The sequence below is a fragment of the Capra hircus genome, assembly GCF_001704415.2.
Source record: "Capra hircus breed San Clemente chromosome X unlocalized genomic scaffold, ASM170441v1, whole genome shotgun sequence".
NCBI classification, from domain to species: domain Eukaryota; kingdom Metazoa; phylum Chordata; class Mammalia; order Artiodactyla; family Bovidae; genus Capra; species Capra hircus.
In genome coordinates this window covers 51,506,668-51,525,034 of record NW_017189516.1, presented here as the reverse complement: position 1 = coordinate 51,525,034, position 18,367 = coordinate 51,506,668, and the positions used below count along the sequence as shown (strand labels likewise).

General features: G+C 39.7%; 1 protein-coding gene and 1 pseudogene across 2 annotated transcripts in view; both read left to right on the top strand.

Annotated features, from left to right (window-relative positions):
• CDKL5 (cyclin dependent kinase like 5) overlaps positions 1–18,367 on the top strand; it is a 176,441-nt gene that overhangs the window by 81,081 nt on the left and 76,993 nt on the right. The window lies entirely within an intron of this gene.
• Positions 1,469–2,754, top strand: LOC108634341 (annotated as a pseudogene).

Below are 18,367 nucleotides of genomic sequence, written 5' to 3'. Positions count from 1 at the left end.
AAGAATGAAGTATTGTAGTCTTTACAAAAAAAGCTTCCATGTGCTAACAATTGAAGATAATGGTCCACATTCAGTAGATAAGTATTTAAATTGAGACCCCTGTTGGCAGAGACCTGACTTCAGCTCCCAGATGAGGAGAGTAGCAGCTCCTCTTTTTAGTTCTGATCTTGCTGGTCTACTCTCTGCTGACTGGAATGGCAGCTATCCTTGTAAAATGCCCCTTTATGTACCACAGGATTCAGGACCACAGCACTGGTACAGATTGTCTTCCCCTCTCCAGAGACTCTCAGGATCAGACCCATGATTCCTGGCATCTTTTGACACCACCAGAATTCACTGGTCATCCATTACCCAGAGCCCTTGTCTCTGTACTGATTTGTATATCCCTCAATTGCATCCTGTTTCCTCCCTCGACTCTCTTACCATCCCCTAGAACTCCCCCAACTGCCATTACTACTTTCTCTGATGGCCTCAATCTTGCCCCAGCCTCACAGTGTGATTTGACTTTCTGCCTCTGGGGTTCTCTGCTGATGCCTGAGGTAGCCTCCTTTGTCATATTCTGCTACCTCTCTCTACTACCTGGTAACCATACTGCCTGCCTTTGAGCTCCTTGAATACAGTGAGTCCTTCCCTCTTCAAATTTTTGCCCCTGCTGCTTCTTCACATGCAGCAGTTTTTCCAGTCTTTGCTTGGCTGACTCTGTACATTCTGATCTGGATTTCGTCGTGCTAATCTCTGTCGGTGCCTGTTTGTTTCTTCTTGACACTTAATTAAATTTGCACTTGTATATTCATTTACTAAACCTTTTTCATTGATTCTAAGTATACATTCCCCCCGCCACAGTTCTGAAATTGGGGCATATCTTACCTTGGATGCCCTGATTGCTTTCTGAATGGTAAGTAAAATAATGATTTATCTTATAGTCAATTAATTGTGATAATCAATAAAATACTGTGCTTTTGCTGATCTGTTCCCCCTAGTTGATTGTGAGCTCTGAAGGACTCATAGTAGGAACCAGTGCCCATTATCATATGTGACACCTACTAGGCACTCATAAATAATGCTGGGATGAATATCATTATCTGGAGACGATGGCCTGATACATCTGAAAATGAATCAGCCAATATATACATGTAAATTTTTAATTCAGTTTTTGTGCTTGAGTTTTAATTTTTGAAGATTGCCTCATTCTGGAATTGGAGACATTTAAATGTGTCAGTTTTGTTCCCCTGTTTATGTAACTTGACACATTATTGATATATGTACATTCTTATTTAAGAATATTTACTCACCATGTATGGAAAGTGAATCCACATCAGTTTTTATCAGGTATCAGCAATTGCCTTTCGTTAGGGGAAAAAATGAGGAAGGTACCAAAGAGTAACAGACTTGTAAGTTTTAGACAGTTCTGAGTGCTTTTTCATTTTACTTCATGCTCTAAGGAGTGCAGTCACTTGGCATACCTACTTCGCTTTTAAGGGAAAGAACAGCGAACAGGCAGCATGAGTTACTAGAGTGCTTTAGGCCAACTCCTTGACAGGGTTCACATCTATAGGGAACGTATGGCTCTCAGTCCTTTGGTTTTCAGAATCCTGCTACTGGGAACAGCAGTTGAGTCAGCCTGACATGATGAGTAGTTTGCCTCTAGTTGTAATGTTGGGCAACCTGGTTGTGAAAACGTCTGCTATGATCAGTCCTTCTCAATCTCTCACATGTACTTCTGAGTCCCACAGATCATAGTTGCATCTGTCCCCACACTGCTGTACCTAGTCCATGTGTCCTGTGTGATGCAAAAGGAGGACAAGTTGAATAAGAAAGAGGAGGAGCTCAAAGTTGCCCAAACCAATGGTGCCATTGTAGAGATGCCCTTAGAGGAAATTGAAATCAGGAAGTTCAAGTATGGCCTTGAAGAACACGACACGGTGAAGATGGTGGGATGGAGGCTTGCTGTAAACCTATACCATCTGCATCTTCATCAAGTCTGTCTTTGAGGTGGCTTTCCTGCTGATCCAGTGGTACATCTAGGGATTCAGCCTGAATGTGGTTTCCACTTGCAAACGAGACCCCTGCCACATCAGGTGGATTGCTTCCTCTCTCGCCCCACAGAGAAAAACATCATCTACTTCATGCTGCTGGTTTCCTTGATGTCTCTTGCCTTGTATATCATTGATCTTTTCTCTGTCTTACTCAAGAGCATTAAAGACCATTTGAAGGATCCAGAGAGTGAGCCTTTCATCTGGTCTGCCAAGCCCCTCCCGTGGCCCCTCATCAACTATTCCTCTTTCCACCATGTTTCCTCACAAGCATGAACTGGTTCCGAGACAGAAACAGTTCTTTCTGCCATAGTTACAGCAGACAAGGAAGTGAGCAAAACCATACTAATTGCAGTGCATAGCAAGTTTGAATGGGACAGGCAGGAAGCACTGTCTCTAACATACATAAACTTCTGATTTCCCTGATAACAAGCATAACTCCAAAAAATATCTAGCTGCTGGACACTGGCCATTGTAGACAAGCAGCCGTTCTGCAGAGCTAGCAGACATGCCAGCAGCAATATAAATTACCTAGAGATCTAGACAGGTGGTTGGAAGCATTACAGTTCTGCTCACTTGTTAAAGAAAAGGAAGGTGCAATAGACAGTGTACTTTTGTTTCAGTGGAGGTGGTACTCAACGACCTCATTGACAAATCTTAGCAGATAAAAAGGCATTAGACTAGTTCTTTCGAGATGGTGAGAATAGGAGGATGGAGAGAGAGAAATTAACGGAGGTACATGTTGGTTTTTAAAGTCGTTGACTCAAAGAACTTGGATTTTTATAAGTAAAAGTTGTACTAGGTGATGCATAAGTAAGGCCTTTTTCTCCCCATATTCCCCTAGAATGGTTCAGTGTATGTGAAAGTGATGGATATTTGCCACGTATTGGTATAAACAGATGCAGTATAAACTCATGAACATAGATTTTAAAATAAACGCACACAGGGTTCAAATTTGAGCTTTTCTCATAGATTTTTTTGGTAAGGGCCAAAACGATATTTACATTACATAATTTCTAACATAAAAGTAAAGCACTATTTTTCCTTAACTATCCCCCAACCCGCAGTGTATCCAATTATAGATACTAGTTCTGTTTATTATAATGTTTTCTCTTTTGTAGAAAGATGGCACAAATGATTTCCTTTTTCTGAAATGTAATCGTTGATGCTTGAGTGATAGAATTTTAATACTATAAACACCACTCATTAATGTGAGAAGCTTAAAAGAAATGCTTATAGCTGGACTATTAAGTGTTCTTACATAAATTTTGTAATAACTGATAGTCCTTGCCTTCATCCAACTTAATAAACAGTATTTTGGAACTTATATTCTTTTGAGTTTGGCAGTCTGTCTTTTGGGGTGACCAGCATTTTTGATATTTGTACTAAGATTTTATTTGGCATCCAAGAGAAGCTGAAAGATGTTTGAGTATTTTCAGTGTAACTAATTTGTTTGAAATATATACCACAGAAATGCTGCAGTCCATGAGTCGCAAAAAGTTGGACACGACTGAGCAGCTGAACTGAACTGATAGATGATCAATGAAAATGCTGAATTTAATGCATTATTCTTGCATGACAGCTATATAAGAAGTTTTGTACAATGAAGAACCCTGATTTTGTTTAACACTTCACATTGAACTATTGTCATGTTCAGCTTTACTGCGCGCAGTGTAGACCTAGCCCATCATATGTTCTACAGAGTGTTCTTTGTTCAATGAAGTGTTAAGAGAGCAATCTGCATGACTGCTTTCTTTGAGAGCTTCTGGGTGCACTGATCTTTTTGAATTCTTCCTTGGTACATCTTCATCTAAACAGAATATGCTAGAACAGATTTTTTGAAATGGAATTGTGGAGACGGTGTTAGAGAAGGTTTCAGTATTTGCTTTCTTAATTATATGTAGCAGCATCATACATAAACTTACTACTTTCAGATGTGCAAAAATTGTAGCTTCTTTGTTTTTCTTTTAATTGATCTACTTTTGGTCAGAAGCTTCCTCCTACCTGACAGGGCACCAAGGGAAGGCAGAGATGGGGATATTAAACTTGCCAATCCATCTGACTGCGTCTTGCTCTGACGGTCTCATTTGGAAAACCCATTCGCTTGGTTCAGTCAAGAGTCTTTCAGATTTCCTTCTCACAAAACCTTTCTAAGGGAAGAATCACTATTATGTTCTAATGGGATGTGTGCTTCTGTGGGAGACTCTAAAACCTTGGAATCAGATTGGACATTGCCACCCTCACTTCCTTTTTCACATTCATTTTCGTATATCACTGACTTGATTTTAATTTTTTCTCGAGATAATTATAGATTCACATGCAATTATAAGAAATAATAGATTCTATATATACTTCAACTAATTTCTCCCAGTAGTAGTATCTTACATAAGTATAGCAGAGCATCATAACCAGAAAACTGACATTGATATAATCCATGGATCGTATTCAGATTTCACCAATTTTACTTGCACTAGTATGTATGTGGTGTGTGTGCTTGTGTGTATGTGTAGCTCTATCACTTGTGTAGACTTGTGTGGCCACCACAGTCAAGATAGAAGACAGTTGTTTTTTTAACCAGGATTCCTTATGCAATCTTTTCATAGACACAGCTACATCCTGACATAGCTATATCCCTCCTTTCCCCTCTACCTATACCCTGGCAACCACTAGTATGTTCATCTCTATAATTTTGTCATTTCAAGAATGCTATTTAAATGGAATGATATAGTATATATCCTTTTGAGATTGGCCTTTTTCACTCAGCATGACTCCCTTGAGAACCATCCAGGTTTTTTGTGTGAATCAATAATTTGTTCTTTTTTATTGCTGAGTAGTATTCCATAGAGTGGAGGTATCATGGTTTATTAACCTATTGAAGGACCTTCAGGTTTTTTCTAGTTTTTGGCTATTACAAATAAAACTGCTATGAAGAGTCATGTACAGGTTTTTTGTGAACATGAGCTTTCATTTCCCTGGAATAAATGCTGGAAAGTATAATTGCTGAGTTACATGCTAAATGAGTGTATAGTTTTGTGAGAAACTACTGGTGTACTCTTTTTTCCAGTGTTTCTCTTCCCAACAGCAATGTATGACTGATCTCATTCTCCATGTGCTCACCAACCTTTGGTATTATTACTATTTTTTATTTAGCCATTCTAATAGGTATATAGGTGACATCATTGTAGTTTAAATTTGCATTTCTATAATGGCTAATGATGTTGAACATCTTTTCATATGCTTGTTTGACATCTCTATATTCAGTTCAGTTCAGTCGGTCAGTTGTGTCTGACTCTTTGCGACCCCATGAACCGCAGTACACCAGGCCTCCCTGTCCATCACCAACTCACAGAGTCCACCCAAACCCATGTCCATTGTGTCAGTGATGCCATCCAACCATCTCATCCTCTGTCGTCCCCTTCCCCTCCTGCCGTCAATCTTTCCCAGCATCAGGGTCTTTCCAAATGAGTCAGCTCTCTGTGTCAGGTGGCCAAAGTATTGGAGTTTCAGCTTCAACATCAGTCCCTCCAATGAACACCCAGGACTGATCTCCATATTCTCTTCAGTGAAATATCTGTGCCATTCATCCATTTTCTAGTTGAATGTTTTATTACTGTTGTATTTAAGGAGTTTTTGAAACATATATATATATATTCTTGATTGAAATCCATGTTGGATATGTTTGAAAATATTTTTTTCCCAGCTTGTAGCTTGTCTTTTCATTGCTTAATCAGATCTTTCACAGAGCAGAATGTTTTAATTTTGATGCAGTAATTTAATTATTTTTCCTTTTATAGATTGTATTTTTGGTGCTAAGTCCAAAAACTCTTTGTCTAGTCATTCATCCTAAAGATTTTCTCCTTTGTTTGCTTCTAACATTTTATAAATTTGCATTTTACATTTAAGTCCATGATCTGTTTTGAGTTAATTTTTTAATATAAATTTATTTATTTTAATTGGAGGTTAATTACTTTACAATATTGTATTGATTTTGCTATACATCAACATAGGTTACTTGAGATGTAGGTTGAGGCTTTTTGTTTGTTTTGCCTATGGATGACCAGTTGCTCTAGCACTACTTGTTGAACAGTCTCTCCTTCCTCCACTGAATTTCTTTTGCAGGCAAAAATCAGTTGAGCATATTTGTGTGGCTCTATTTCTGGGTTCTCTGAGCTGTCCCATTGATTGAGTGTTTATCCTTCTGCCAGTGTCATGCCGTCTTGACTACTGTTACGTGGCTCTGTAGCAAGCCTCCCTGTCAGGTATAGTGATTCCTCCCACCTTATTCTGCTTTTTCAAAATTTCTTTAGCTATTCCAGGTCATGTGCCTTTCAGTTTCTGTTTTAGAATAAGCTTTCCTATGTCTATAGAACACTTGCTGTTATTTTGATAGGAATTACTTTAAATTTATATATCCATTTGGGAAGGATTGGCATCTTGTTGAGTCTTATAATACATGAGTACAGTGTGTTTCTCTATTTAGGTTCTCTTCAATTCTTTCATTAACATTTTATAATTTTCAGGATACAGATCCTATAGATATTTTGTTAGGTTTATATTTTATTTCCTTGGAGCAATTGTAAATCTTATGTTGCTTCTAATTTCTGTCTCCACATTTTTGTAGTTTGTATATAGAAATGTGATTAGTTTATCTTGTATTCTACAATCTCGCAAAACTCATAGTTCTAGTTTTTTGGTGGATTCCTTGGGATTTTATATGTAGACATATTTTATATGTCATATGTAAGTAGTGTCCATTTCATTCCTTTGTTTACACTCTGTTTGCTTTTTATTTCTTTTTCGTGGCTTATTACTCTGATTAGAACTTATAATACTGTGTTAAGTTGCAGTGATTAGAGCAGACATTCTTGTCTTTTTTGCGATCTTAGGGAAAAAGCATTGTCTTTCACCATTAAATATGTTAGCTGTAGAGTTTTGTGGATGATGTTTATCAAGTTAAGGAAATTATCTTCTATTCTTAGCTTGCCAGAGTTTCTTTTTTTTTTTAAGTCATGAATGGATGCTGGATTTTGTCAGATTCTTCTATTATATGATTTTTGTTCTTTACCCTGGTGATATTATTTTCAAATGTCAAATCAGTCTTGAATATCTGGAATAAATCCAGCTTGGTCATGGCGCATATTTCTTTTCATATATTGCTGGATTTGATTTGCTAATGTTTTGAGTTCATGAGCTGTATCAGTCAGTAGTTTTTGTTTTTTTGTGTTGTCAGGTTTTGGTATCCACATAGCAATAACTTTATAAAATGAGTTGGGAAGTGTTTCTTCCTCTTCTAATTTCTGGAAGAGGTTATATAAAATCAATGCTGATTTGACTTTAAATGTTTGGTAGAATTCTTCAGTGAACCCATCAGAGCCTGAAGATTTATTGGAAACTCTAAAATTACAAATTCACTGTATTTAATAATTATCTGACTGTTGTTTATTTCATCTTGGTTAAGCTTTGGTAGCTTGTGATTTTCAAGGAATTGGCCCATTTTTTTTTTTCTAAGTTGTCAAATTTATGAGTATGAAGTTTGTGGTACTTCTTACTATCCTTTTAATGGCTATAGAATTATAGACATCTCCCCTATTTCATTCCTGATATTGATAATTTTTGTCTTCTATCTTTTTAAAAATCTTTATCAGTCTTGGTAGAGATTAATCAACTTTACCAATTTCGGGGGGAAACAGATTTTACTTCATTGATTTTTTCCCTCAATTGTTTTCTTATTTGAAACGTCATTGATTTCTGATTTTATCTTTATTATTTCCTTCCGTCTTGCTTTGGGTTTCTTTTTCTAGTGTTGAGGTAAGAATTTAGGTTATTTATTTGAGACCTTTCTTCTCTAAAATATGCAGTTAGTGCTATACATTTCTCTCTTAGCATTGCTTTAGCTACATCCCACATATTTTGATATAATATGTTTTCATTAAGGGCCTTCCCTGGTGGCTCAGACCTTAAAGAATCTGCTTGCAGTCCCGGAGACCCGGATTCGATCCCTGGGTTGAGAAGATCCCCTGGAGAAGGGAATGGCTACCCACTCCAGTATTCTTTGGAGAACTCTGTGGACAAAGGAGCCTGGTGGGCTATAGTCCATGGGGTCGCAAAGAGTCGGACACGACTGAGCGACTACACACACACACACACATTTTCACCAAGATGTTTGCCCCTCCCTCAGCTTTCCTAGAAAAGGGCTCTGCTGAAAGCTTTCCAGAGCTCAGGGTTTTTAAGGCATGACCCACCCATCTCCATGCATGGCCCTGCAGTAAAACCGTTCTCTGCTCCGAAGTCCAACGTTTTAGTATTACTTGACCTCACTGCACATGGGGTGCGTGCACTTACTTGCATATGCTAATTGTTGACTATCCTGGCTAGGAGGGGCAGGAGAGGCAGGTATGCCTTGTCACTGCTCCCCACGTGGCCTCCACTCACACTGCCCTGGCAGGGGAGTGGGCCTGCTTCCCACTCTGCCTTTGCTGGTATGAATAGAGTCACAATTTTCACAGTTAGGTCTGGCTGGAGTAGAGTGGTTATTGTTTAAAAGTTTTCCATCTTGGTAGGCTGGTCCTTCACTGGCCTTTTAGCTCAAGAGAGAGCGGGCTTTGGTTGGGGCTATTTCTTGTCTGTGTCGCAGGCATTTTAGGGTTGCTTGTTGAAGTAGTTTTATTGGAGTTGCTTTAAAATCCTTGTCAGATAATTCCAACATTTATTTCATCTTGGTGTAAGTCTCTTGTCTTCTCATTCAAATTGTGACTCTAAAGGTCCTTGGTATGATGAGTGAATTTTGATTCTATCCTGGTCAATTTGTATGAGGCTCTGGATCCTTTTTGATTTCTTTTGTTGAGCAGGTAGCCTTCCTGTAGCAGTATAGTGTGAGGGTTGGAGGTGTATGTTCAGTTTCTCCTTAGGCCTCCCTGACCCCACCTCTGCAGAAATCTTGCTTTTATTCCCACTGCCTCCTTGCAGGTGGATGGAGCAGATGTTCAGCTCCTCACTTGGCCCTGCCAAGACCTTCCCAGCAAAGAAAGTGAAAGTGAAGTCGCTCAGTTGTGTCCAACTCTTTGCGACCCCATGGACTGTAGCCCACCAGGCTCCTCCATCCATGGAGTTTTCCAGGCAAGAGTACTGGTATGGGTTGTCATTTCCTTCTCCAGGGGATCTTCCAGACCCAAGGATTAAAGCCGGGTCTCCTGGATTGCAGGCAGATGTTTTACCCTTTGAGCCACCAGGGACTCCCAGCAAAAGTGGACCACTAATTCACCTCACCTTATTATCTCAGCTTCATCCTGAAGACACTACCCTGGCAGTGGCACCAGAGTACTGTCGTCTGCTTCTGCCTAGGGGAAGAGAGAAGATCAGCTTGGGGACTGGACCCACCAGCACCACAGAGGGGTGAATGGAGCACTCCCTGCTTCTGCCAGGCTGGGGGTGGAAGATTAGGTCCCTGCTTTCTCATGTGTGTGTGTAAGAGTGTCTACCCCCTTAGCCCCACTGAAACCTCAGTGGCATAGTGGTGCAGTTTTTCCTTTCATGTTTGCTTGAGCAGGGTGAGTATTGCCTGAAGGATTTTCTGTTGTTAGCTCATCCTTTTATTGATCTTTTAGCGGCGGGAACGGGCTATTCTTGGCACTTTTTTATATTCGACTCTTGTGGGTTCCAGGTCACAGGCTTCTCTGGCACCCTGGTGAGAATACATGGGAAACAGTGAGGAATCCCAGGAGACTGAGTGCTGAGGTGTTCCTTAGGTCCCGAAGTCTCCAGGCACTCGTCCTCCTCCTTTCCATCCTGTCTTCTATCTTTGTGTATTATGTACGGGGGTCTTTAGTTTTAAGAGGAGGCACCTGGGAGAAATGAGGCTACTCCGTCTTGACCAACTAGAATTTTCCATGTGTGTGTGTGAAAATTCTGTAAACGCCTATTTTATGATAATGAACATCAGTTCATTCTTCAAATATACCATGTATCAGGCACTGTGATTGAGACTTAGTCTTTACCTTCAGAGATCTCAGTTTTTTACAGTTCAAAGCCCTGTGAAATAGATTTTAATTTGCCCCATAGCACTCAGGTAGAAATATAATTGTTTTAGAAATAAAACTAAATCTAAGTCACCAACCTGGTTTGTTGGTATTACTAGCACTCCTTTGCTTCCTGTGGACTAATATAAGCCTCCTTTGGTTTATGACATACCAGGCAAATGGGGAAAGCTGCGTTGTCCTGAGTGCTTTGTTGTTACCATGGTTACTGTTGCTTGTTACTCAGGTTACCATTAGACATTTTGCCAGGAGCTGCCCTCCAGTGGGCATTGTTTCCCTGACCCCACCTCTCCAGGCAGGGGTCTCTCCAAGCACCATCACTGTTCTAAGTCCTGGACATGCTTCTGTCTCATGTGGAAGCTACAGCCCCAAAATCCGGAGGAATGTCACCTCTCTTTAACCTGTTGGATGGGAAGTTCGGTTCAACTGTGAGTCTGGGCTTTATATAGTAAGGTCTGTTAGTTCTCTCCAAGGTTGGGAGCAGCCCCTTGAGGACAAATTACTTGCTCTCAACTTTCCTCTGGAAACTTGCTTTGGTGATTTGAGAATGCCCAGAAGTAGAGTTGAGCAAGCTCCAGGAGTGGGTGATGGACAGGGAAGCATGGCGCGCTGCAGTCTGTGGGGTCACAAAGAGTTGGACATGACTGAGCAACTGAACTGAACTGAGAAGTAGTGCTTTGAACTTGATGATGGTAATAATGGTAATAACATTTAGCTTATGTGCTGTACTGAGCATTTTCTTTGTATCTTCTCATTTAATCCTAATAGCAGTCTCAAGAGTTAGTGATATCATTAGACCCAGATTGCAACAAAGGAAATCAAGGTACCAAGAAGTTAACAAACTGGCCCAAAAAGTCACTCGGCTAGTAGCTGGTGGAGCTAGAATTCAAACCCAGGCAGTGTGGCTCTGAATCTGAAGTTCTCACACTTCTTCTTGATGTATGACATCTTTTGACTTTCACTTTGGTTTGTTATTATTTGTTTGAAATCAAGATTGTGTCTGAAAGAAGTGCTTCTGGGCTTTTGAAAGTTAATCACAGAATTAAATGCAATTAAACAGCATTTCTAGTTAGAAACACTTTTTGTTTTCTTTCTTATGAAACCATATAGATAGATCTGGCAACTGGAGTATAAAAAATAGCCTGTACATAGCTTATGTTTTAAATTGGAGTATAGTCATCAGATTTTTTATTTGTTTCTGAAAGTAGGAAATGATGAGTTTGTTAGAAATTTCTGCCTTTCTGTTTGGTAGTTTAGGGCTCAAGAGAAAATTTAACCAAATTATTTTTTATAATATATATCTGTTTATCACATTTCTTTATATGGTGGTAACATTTTCTATTACTTTAGAAGTGCCTTTTTGAACAAAAATACACATAGTAGTATAACTAGAAGGATGTGATTCATAAATCATTATATAAATACTACACATGCCCTTAGATTTAAATTCTACTTTAAGGGCTTATTATAAAGCTGTTATAATGTAGCCAAGTTCCTTTGGTCAGAAAAGATTTGTCCTTTAACTTGATTTTTTAGTGAAAATATATAAATTGTTCCATTCATTTAAAATGTAGAAACAAGTTTATTTACATGTATATTCTATGTACCTGATAGTATAAAATATAAAATTTCTGCCATGTTTTGTTAGAGAACAATATATAATTTCTCTTGAAGTGATCCATTAATTTCTGTTTTTTGATATCATTGATTTTGAGATTTCTACAGGCACTTTCTCACGATGTGATTTATCTGAATCACTGTGCGATTTATATTTATTTATTCAGATACCTTTTTCAAAATTGTATTGATTTATCATCCATGCTGTTTAAATATATTCTTTGTTGATATATAAAGATTCTTTGTTAGTTCTGACTCAAGAGGAACCACAGGAGAGAGCTTTGAAACTTTAAATTTAATTTATTAAGCCGACATCTGTTAAAACACCTGCTGTAGTGCGTCCTGCTGGATGTCTGGAATAAACAACAAGAAGGACATGATTAGTGATTGTAGACAACCCACATTCTGGAAGGGGCAAAACTCATGACAGCATAATGATTGGGATGTGCTCTCTGCCCTTGAGGAGTTCTAGGACCAACAGGGGAGAAGGCAATGGCAACCCACTCCAGTACTCTTACCTGGAAAATCCCATGGGAGGAGCCTGGTAGGCTGCAGTCCATGGGGTCGCTAAGAGTCGGACACAAATGAGCGGCTTCGCTTTCACTTTTCACTTTCATGCATTGGAGAAAGAAATGGCAACCCACTCCAGTGTTCTTGCCTGGAGAATCCCAGGGACAGGGGAGCCTGGTGGGCTGCCATCTGTGGGGTCCCACAGAGTCGGGACACAACTGAAGCGACTTAGCAGCAGCAGGACCAACAGAGAATGAAAATGTCAAAAAACAATTTATTTCAAAACTCAGGGGATTGGTCTGTTTAAGAGAAATAATATTTCAGCCTTTATTTTCAGTGATGTTTTTAGTTGTGATGAAATTTACATATTCCATTTCTATGCCCTGTGTGTCTATTGCCTTATTTCTCTTGGTCCCTGTAAGATTCTTAAGAAGTACTTAGAGCAGTTGAACTGCTTAATTCACTGTGTTGAGCTATTTGTACTCCTTTCTCCTAGGTCTTAGGGGCGAGAGTTATTTGTAGTGCCTACACTCATGGATCTTATTAACTGTAATTTGAGGTAGGCCTTGAGGCAGAGTTGCAAACCAAAGATTCCAGGGTAGTTGTGATAAGAGCTTGGTAGGAGGTGTGGTTAGTGTGTAGGGACCTCAGGAGAGGAGCACCCAGAATAAGCTGGGGGATCACGCAGTGCTTCCCAAAGGAGGGTTTTGAAGGAGGAAAGAAAGAATTAACTAGAAATACAGAGTTGGCTTCTTGTCATTTAAATAGCAGCTATAACATCACTTCCTTGGAAACTCCCTGTATCTTGTTTACCCACCAGTATCTAAAAAATTTAAGTATGTTGACTTCAATGGCATCTACATAATTTACTGGGAAAATTGGCCATGAGGAAGTTAGGCACAGTCAATTCTTCTCTCAATCAAGGGATCTATAGCAAGCTGTTTGCCTTCATTTGGATCATATATTTTTATGTTGATCATTAGTCCATTTTAACTTTAAACCTTTCTTTGTTTATTTTTCTATCATTATAGCTGAATGTTTATGTATTTAACAGAGATAATCTTTCTGGAGTACCTGGTGATGTATCTTTGGTCAATAAATTGGTTTTTCTCTCCTAATCTTTTCTTATCATGGTTCCAGATAAGAGAGTAGGGTAAAAGCCTCTTCAGAGGGGATATTCCTTTGAGACTTAAAAGGGAAACAAAAGACAGCCCTTCCAGGTGCCAAAGAAATGTGGATTGAAGAGCAGAGTTAAGGCAGGCAAGTCCTGACATTCTCTTCCCCACACCCCTCCCACCACCATAAAAGTGAAAGTTACTCAGTCCTGTCCAACTCTTTGTGACCCCATGGACTGTACAGCCCATGGAATTCTCCAGGCCAGAACACTGGAGTGGGTAGCCTTTCCCTTCTCCAGAGGATCTTCCCAACCCAGGGACCGAACCCAGGTCTCCTGCGTTGCAGGCGGATTCTTTACCAACTGAGATATCAAGGAAGCTTCTTCCCACTACCGTGGGGGTCTGGAATTCTGGGTTTGGGGGACACTGAGTTGCAGGTGAAGCCAAAAGTGAAGGATGCTTATGCCCCCATTCCCCTCTTGAAACTCAGGGAGGAAACTGCCTTGCAAGATTGCCTCAACACAATAGAAGCAGTGACAGCAGAGTAAATTGTGGCATGATGTCGTTAGGTGGAGAGAGGATGCCTGGGCCTCCTTCAGCTTGTGAGTGTCTTCTGAGGAATCCCAAAGGTATTACCCACCCCAGGTAACTAGATTGAGAGTTAGCAAACCTGTCAGTGGGGATGCAGTGTTGAGGGGCAGGCTGATATCAGCACTCTAGTTGTTGGCCAGGTAGCAGTCATACATGAGATTGTAGAGTATAGACGGCTTTACCTATTAAAGGTGAGAAAGAGACAACTAACCAGGCCAGACCCCTGGGCTCTAAGCCAAGAGCACATCCCTGAGCCCACAGCCTGCATGGGGTCCAGCATTAGCGTCTGGCCAGTGTCTGGGGTCCAGACATATAAGGAACCTTGTCTTGGGGACCATAGAGCCCCAGGGGACAGCACAAGGGCCAGTACATGTGTATCTGTGAGTCTTTCCTTTACCACAGTCAAGTTACAAAACCCCGTCCACATCCATATACCCAGCTGCCATCTTCGTAGAAGTAGGGAGAAAATCTGAACAGAGAAACTGAGTGTTTACCTGAAGAAAACTATGAACCACCTTACCTGTTCCCTGAGAAACCTGTATTCAGGTCAAGAAGCAACAGTTAGAACCAGATGTAGAACAATGAACTGGTTCCAAATTGGGAAAGGAGTACGTCAAGGCTGTATATTGTCACCTTGCTTATTTAACTTATATGCAGAGTACATCATGTGACATGCCGAGCTGGATGAAGCACAAGCTGGAATCAGGATTGCCGGGAGAAACATCAATAACTTCAGGTATGCAGATGACACCACCCTTATGGCAGAAAGTGAAGATGAACTAAAGAGCCTCTTGATAAAAGTGAAAGAGGAGAGTGAAAAAGCTGGCTTAAAACTCAACATACAAAAAACGAAGATCATGGCATCCGGTCCTATCACTTCATGGCAAACAGAAGGGGAAAAAGTAGAAACAATGACAGATTGTATTTTCTTGGGCTCCATAATTCCTGCGGACAGTGATTGCAGCCATGAAATTAAAAGATGCTTGCTCCTTGGAAGGAAAGCTATGACAAACCTAGACAGTGTATTAAAAAGCAGAGACGTTACTTTGCTGACAAAGGTCCATATAGTCAAAGCTATGGTTTTTCCTTTAGTCAGGTACAGATGTGAGAGACAGACTAACAAGAAGGCTGAGCACTGAAGAACTGATGCTTTTGAATTGTCCTGGAGAGAACTCTTGAGAGTCCCTTGGACAGCAAGGAGATCAAACCAGTCCATCCTAAAGGAGATCAACCCTGAATATTCTTTGGAAGGACTGATGCTGAAGCTGAAGCTCTAATACTTGGCCACCTGATGGGAAGAGCTGACTCAATGGAAAATACCCTGATGCTGAGAAAGATTAAGGGCAGGAGGAGAAGGGGGTGACAGAGGATGAGATGGTTGGATGACATCACCAACTCAATGGTTGTGAGTTTGAGCAAACTCTGGGAGATAGTGAAGGACAGGGAAGCCTGTCATACTGCAGTCCGTGGGGTCACAAAGAGTAGGACATGACTTAGCGACTAAACCAACAACAACTATAAATCAAAAAGGACTGAGCTACTATAAAATGCAAGTTAAAGTCAAGGTCAGGGCTTGAAAAGCAAGATTAAATCAGTTGCAGAAAATTGAAGAGCCACGTTTTCTTGGCATATCTTAGATTTAGTCCTAGAGGATATATTTTCGTCATTTAAATTTAAATTTTACCCACTATTGAACACAGCTTAAATCCAGTGATTGTCTGATTGAGGTTGTAGATTGCCTGCATTTGGCATACCTAATTAATGTTATTTTTGATTATTTGATCACTAGAAGTAGAATTTTCATTTTCTCATTATCTAGTCATTGTTATAAAATGAGCACAAAATGAAATAAAATGTAACAATTGTACAGTAACTACAGTACATACATGATGGTTAATATTTGTAAACTGAAATGCTGTCTGGCAAGCATCATTACAGTGTACTTTTTGAAATTTCCATTCATTTGCTGACAATACCAAGTCTGAGTTTGGTGTAGCCAAGGTGGTTTGAGAGCATCTGTATATAATGTCTGTAAGTGTGGGCTGTATGAAATCAAGTACATCTCAGATTTTGCATAATCTATAAATAGGGAGCTAAATTGTTTGAAAGTTTACCTATCCCTTTCTAGTGAAGAGAGTTGCTATTTGCTGTGCTAGAGGGATTAGTGAAAATTGTTCTGTGGGTGCCTCATTTTTCATCTTGATAACATTTTATTAATTACCTAATCTATCATAATAAGTAGGGCAGTCAATTTATATTAGTCTATAACTATGAGGTGAATTATTTTTAAATGATGCATTTAAAATCAACTCTATTGAGGTAAAATTTACATATAAAGAATGTACCCTATATACAGTAAGAGGTAGCTATTTTAAGTGTACAATTCCGTGTGAACTAGTTTCCTCAGTTCCTCATGGTTACATCCTTAGACATTATCAACCAGTGTGCTTTCAGGCTGATATTGATCCACTAACACTTATACTGGACCATATTAGAAGTATTTATAAAGGCTTTCTAGGTATGTGGGCTTGTTTACATTTATCAGCTAAATGGTCCCAGGTTTTTGTTTTTTATTCTTATATTTGAGACATTCAAACCTCAGCCATCTAGGTGGCTCCAAGTCTCATAGCCTTACTGGTACGTTCACTTGTAATGTTCAAGTAAAAACAGTTCAGGACTTGACTGTGGGAATTCTAGTGTTCTCCTTAAGAATGTGGCTTACCTTTTCAAGAGATCCTCATCATTTTCTCTTCCCACTAACCTCATGTTGCTATATCTCACCTCGAGAGACTCTTCCCTTCTCTGTTCCACATCGGCCCAGGCTTTACCCCTCTTCCTTCATTTCCTGGAACTCCACTAATATAAAATGACTGGCAGCATTTGTAGCACATGTGCCCTGAGGATTTGGGGACCTTGTTACTATATACGACTGTGAGTGGTATATTAGCTAGTTCTGGGTCTGTGATAATTTCCTTCACTCAGAGTATCTCACAATACACGTTAGATATTAGTATTTATGTGACATATCTGTTTCCATATTATATTTTGCCGGGCTAGAGGAAAGCTTACTAGTTTAGTCACAAAATGGAATAGAGGTGATGGTGAAGGATAGCAATCCTTGTTGCAGGTGGATAAATGAATCAATAAATAATAACGTTTTAATTTAGTAAACCTTCTGATGTAACTTGATAAATATTGGCAACCTAGTAACTGCAGTAATTTTATAGCAATGCTATGGAATAATTTTTTTAACAAAAGAAAGTGATATTGGTTTTGCAGTGCCTTTTCAAGATCTGTAGGAGGCCAGAGTAGCCAAATAGCAAAAGAGATTTTTAATCAAGACAGTATAATTCTGAACTTAAAGAGCTTGTTTCAGTTCCTGCCTGCTGAAGGACTTCTGGACAGAGCCAGATAAAATTTTGAAGGCTCTATGTTCTTTCATTATCCTCATTTTTAAAAACTTTCTGAAGAAAGAAGGAAACAGATATATCTTAATAAGTCTCCCAGGGATACACTGTCCTTAAAAAGCATAAACATGTATATTTGTATTCTTTGTTTTTAGGTTTGTTGCTTGAGTTCCTTGTATATCAAGGAATATCTTTTATTCTTTTTATAATTATGGTAGGAAAAGGTGTTTTTCTCTGTTAAGCTGTAGTGAAATTAGTAAATGATGTCCAAATAGATGGATGACATGGGCCAGCAAGATGTGAGGTTTAAATACATTATGCAGTACGACATTTGCACTGGATCTTTCTCTCTTGCTCAGCATACTTTTAGACCAGTCATACATTTATTTGTCACCTACACACTTGCAGTCCTGTGGTAGAATCAGATAAATATGTGAAGGTGTCACTTTAATACAAGTTACGAAGGAGAGGTGTCTACTCAGAGAGCATTTGGGGCTTCAGATGTAGTCACGGGGCTATAGGAAGACTTCCTTAAGGAAGTGACAATTGAGCTAAGGCCTAAGGGATAGGGTTGAATGGCACAGGGAGGGCCAAGGTTTTAGGAGGAAAGGGAACAGCCTCAATAGCAGGAGAGATCGTGGTAAGGATGGCGAGGGCTCAGCAAGAAAGGGAGACCAAAGAAGAAGAGGTTGGGGACCATTCCCTGCTGACCAGGTAAAAGAGCTTTGATGTGGTCCTTAGGGCACGGGAGTTTGGGAAGAGTCTTTTAAGGGCAGATTTTCCTTTGCAAATGAAGAGCCTGTTGTTGAGTGGCAGACATATTAAAAATGTTAGGAAGTTAGGCAGTACCCTGGGTGGGAATTCCAAAGGCTCCAACTAGGATGGGAGTGTTCAGGTAGAGAAGAACAGTGGACCAATTTGAAAAAGATTTAGGAAACAAAAATCAACAGGACTTGGTGATGACCTGGATGGACTGGGGATTGCAGACAAGGGAGATGGAAAGAGTGGGCCTTAATTTCTGGCTAGGGTTCACTGGGACATGGGGCAGGAGGCGGGGCCAG